Genomic DNA, 4,895 nt, shown 5'->3' on the forward strand with positions numbered 1-4,895 from the left:
AAAAATGAATATATAGTATAACTTCATTTTTATTTTCTTTTAAATCAAGTAATGTCTAGAAAGACGCTTTTGCATTCTTGTTCTTAAAGGTGGGTGTCGAAATCGCCTGGGGAGCTTATTGACAATGCCAGTATGTGGGCCCTAGAGCAGGTCTACTGAACTAGAATCTTGGAGTGACGGAATATCTAGATTGTAAACAAGAGTCCCAAGCAATTCTGGGGTACACCAGGGTTCCAGAAGAACTGTACATACCCAGGTGTTAATAATGGTTATGACTGACTTATGAGATCGCTGTTGATTTTTATTTTCTTCTCTTCGTATTTTCTACAATTAATGTATTTGGTAATTAAAAAGAGATGGAGGATATATGTGTGCATCTGTCCTTTGTTTCAAACATAACCCTGCGGGACTTGAACTCATATATGCAGAGTTGGACACTAAACCCAGCACATTTGGAGAGGATGAGCAAAGGAGTAAACCAAACAAGATCCTTCTGGGAGAGCCTCTAGATGGGTAAGACCAACCACCCGATCCTGGTGCCAAGGGGCAGACACTGCTGACAATGAAGAAGTGGGTACCTTCAGAGGCATCAAGTTGGCATAGGTCAAAAGCCACCTTTTCACCCTCACAGGGATCCACATTAGACTTCAGGTCTGAGCAAGGAGTCTGTGTGCTACGATGCACACAGTGACACTTCTATCAGTGAAAATGAGAAATGACCTGCCCAGCATGGTTTCATCGCATCTATAAACCCAGAACTCTGGGGCTGAGGCGGGAGGATTGCTTGAGCCCAAGAGTTCAAGACCAGCCTGGGCAACATAATGAGACCCTGTTTCTTAAAAAAAAGAGAGAGGGACAGAGGAATGACCTAAATGTCCAATAGGGGATAAGTTATGGTTCATTCACACAACAGAATCCTATGTAGCCAGCAGAAGTGTTGGGCAGAAATACATTGATGACATATTGCTGAATGAAAAAAGAACATTATGAAACAACATGAAAGCATCTCTATAAAGTTTTATACAGCGAAAGCCGGGTGCGGTGGCTCACGCCTGTAATCCCAGCACTTTGGGAGGCCGAGGCAGGTGGATTGCTTGAGCTCAGGAGTTTGTGACCAGTATGGGCAACATGGCAAAACCCCATCTCTACATAAAATACAGAAAAAAAAAAATTCGCTGCTGTTGGTGGTGCACACCTGTGGTCCTGCTTACTCAGGAGTCTGAGATGGGAGGATTGCTTGAGCCCAGAAGATTGAGGCTGCAGTGAGCCAAGATCATGCCACTGCACTCCAGCGTGGGCAGCAGAGCAAGACTCCATCTCAAAAATATATATAAAATATATATACACACACACACATATTATATATATAAAATATATATAGTGTGTATATAAATAATATCTCCAGCCTGGGCGACAGAGCAAGACTCCGTCTCAAAAAAAAATAATAATATATATATATATTATATATACACACATGTATAATAGCGTATATATACACACACATTATATATATGTGTGTATATATAAAATATATATATTTTTGAGATGAATGTATCTAATGTTTCTAGAGGACCATTCAAAGGAACCAGACCTGGCATTCCTTGCTCATGTGATCCTGTCTCTTAGCCTCTCGAGCTCAATTTCTTTATCTGTGAAATGCAGGAATGTGAAGGTTTAAAATATGGGCTATATGGAATTATCTGATGCTGACCCTGGCTTACTTTACGTAAATGTAAATTTACTTACTTTATGTAAATTTACTATCAATAAATGATAATGGGGTCTCCCATTTCTCATTTGTTGCACAAACAACATTATATGGAAACATTATAGTTTCTAAAAAGAAGGAAGCCTTCCAAAGGCCAATTCCCTAACTTACTGGCACCCTTCAGAGTTGCATTCGGGTCACTTACCAGGTACTGTCATTTCATGTTCATAGAATTTTGTGTCCCGTTGTTTTTCGAAAAGCAAACGTGTACGACAGCGTTTGAACCCTCCACCCCTGCCTCTTCTGTGAACACTTGGCTAAGTCATAAAGAGAAAGAGGAGAAAACTCGCGATAGCGGTCTATTAATGCAGACAGCACCAGGTGGTTCCCTGCAGACACAGAACCAGCTCCAGCTGGTGCCCCTTGAGTCTCTCGCAGAATCTCGGAGGCTGATCCTCGCCCGCAAGCACAAGCGGGGAGGAGTCCTATGCCCTGGCCTAAGTCCCAAAGGAGGATCTGCGGGCTGTGCTGGAAACCACCACCAGAGGCCCCCTTACCCTCCCAGGGAGGCTCTGACTGGCTGTGAGGAGTCACATGCTCATCCTTGGACCAATGACAGGAGGGTACTGGGAACAGTACGTGAGTGCTGCTGGGATCACGTGACTGATCACAGGCAAAAGATGCCCATTGCCACTCCATGGCCCAAGATACCAACATGTTTATTTTTTACTTTTACTTTTTGTAAAGATGGGGTCTTGCTATGTTGCCCAAAGTGGTCTTCAACTCCTGGCATCCCAAAGTGCTGGGATTACAGGTGTGAGCCACGGCATCCCGGCTCCAGACATGTTTTTTTTTATTTTTCCAGATGGAGTCTTTCTCTGTTGTCCAAGGTGGAGAACACTGGCACAATCTCAGCCCACTGCAACCTCCATCTTCTGGGTTCAAGCAGTTCTCCTGCCTCAGCCTCTTGAATAGCTGGGATTACAGGTGCCCATCACCACACCTGGCTAATTTTTGTATTTTTAGAAGAGATGGGGTTTTGCCATGTTGGCCAGGCTGGTCTCAAACTCCTGACCTCAAGTGATCCACTTTCCTCAGCCTCCCAAAGTGCTGGGATTACAGACAGGAGTCACCACACCCAGCCTCCAGACATGTTTAAAACAGAAAAATTCCATCTACAATCACCCCTGCTAAATAATATATTATGTAGTATATAGCATAGTACGTAAAAGAATCTCTTTTAATTTTGCTGTGATTTTTCTACCAATTTTATCTATACATCCAAAATATTTCCATTCATATATATACACACATGTAATACACGTATGTAAACATAAATATACATGCACATATCCACACGCAAACATTTTTGGATCTTTTTTCACTTAATATTTCAGCAAAGGGATTTTTCTGTCCTTAAAAATATTCGTAAAAATCACCTTAATGATTGTATATTATTCCATGATATTACGTTTCATTTCATCATTTCCTAGCTATTACTTTTACTTACAAACATAATTTCCTAATTCTAATGTTATGTTTAACATATTATTATGTCAATCTTTCCTGGCACTGTTGTGAGAGGTGAAATTGTTTTGCTAGTGATTTTAAACATTTTCCATTGGCTTATTAGACACAGGCATTTCCTCTTGGTGAACTCTGTTCAGATCTTTTACAGTCTTATCTATTTTGACCATAATTGCCTTAAAACTATTGCAGGTTCCTGCGTTTTTCTCATGGTTTTATATGAGCTAGTTGCCATGTTTGTTACAGATCCCTTCCCTGTTTGTTGTTCTTTTTAAATTTTATTTGAAACCCTCACTGGTCACTGAGTACCCTTCTCCCACACTAAAGGTAACCACTCTTCTGACTACAAACAGCACAGATGCGTTGTACCTTTTATTTTGGTGTTTTGTTTTTTTTTTAGATGGAGTTTCACTCTTGTCACCCAGCTGGAGTACAATAGCGTGGTCTCAGTTCACTGCAACCTCCACTTCCCAGGTTCAAGTGATTCTCTTGCCTCAGTTTCCTCAGTAACGTGAGATTACAGGCACCTGCCACCATGCCCAGCTAATTTTTGTATTGTTAGTAGAGACGGGGTTTCATCACGCTGGCCAGGCTGGTCTCGAACTCCTGACCTCAGGTGATCCACCTGCCTTGGCCTCCCAAAGCGCTGGGATTACAGGCGTGAGCAACTGCACCCGGCTATTTTGGTGTTTTCTATACATTGGGTCATACGGTATGAAGTAGCGTCTGGCTCAGTTTGTGAACTCCATCCATGCTGTGGCATGCAACTGGAGCTTGTTCATTCTCATCGCTAATATTCAATTTTGTGAAGCTGCCACAATTCATTCTATTGTTGGTGGGCATTTGGGTGGTTTTCAGTTTGGCACTAGTTTTTAGTTTTTGGCTATTATGAATAAGGCTACTATGAACAACTTTTCTTTTTTAAGACTATGGTTAAAATTCCTTAGGTTATCTGCTAAATACAAAGGGGAGGCCAGGCGCGGTGGTTCACGCATGTAATCTCAGCACTTTAGGAGGCCGAGGCAGGTGGATCACTTGAGCTCAGGGGTTCGCAACCCGCCTGGCCAACATAGTGGAACTCCGTCTCTACTAAAAATACAAAAATTAGCCAGGCATGGTGGCAGGCACCTGTAATCCCAGCTACTTGAGAGGATGAGGCAGAATAATTGCTTGAACGTGGGAGGTGGAGGTTGCAGTGAGCCGAGATCGCACTGCTGCAGTCCAGCCTGGGTGACAGAGTGAGACTTCGTCTCAGAAAAAGGGAAAGGGTACTTTTTTAGTGGAGAGATCTGGTAGACACCAGCTGAAACAAATGGTCAAAGTTAGCGTAAGGGAACAAACTGACATTGGTGTGATGGAATGGAAGGACACAACATCACCCATGAATTCCCTTTCCAAAAACGTTTAATATGAATCCAGGAACGAGTAAACAATCAGACAAATTTAGACTGTGGGACGTTTTACAAAACAACTGGCCTGGGATCCTCAAAAATGCAATGCCATAAAAGACAACAAGGCCAAGCAACTATTCTAGATTAAGGGAGATTAAAGAGACATGATACCTAATTGAATCCTGAATTTTAAAACAGCTATAGGCCAGGCACGGTGGCTCACGCCTGTAATCCCAGTACTTTGGGAGGCCGAGGCGGACGGATCACAA

The 4,895-nt window shown here is 42.5% G+C and overlaps 1 protein-coding gene across 1 annotated transcript in view; it reads right to left on the reverse strand.

Moving 5' to 3' along the window:
- The window catches only part of MRC2 (mannose receptor, C type 2), a 97,021-nt gene that overhangs the window by 67,753 nt on the left and 24,373 nt on the right, over positions 1–4,895 (reverse strand). The window lies entirely within an intron of this gene.

The sequence above is a fragment of the Mandrillus leucophaeus genome, unplaced genomic scaffold, assembly GCF_000951045.1.
Source record: "Mandrillus leucophaeus isolate KB7577 unplaced genomic scaffold, Mleu.le_1.0 Scaffold747, whole genome shotgun sequence".
NCBI classification, from domain to species: Eukaryota; Metazoa; Chordata; class Mammalia; order Primates; family Cercopithecidae; genus Mandrillus; species Mandrillus leucophaeus.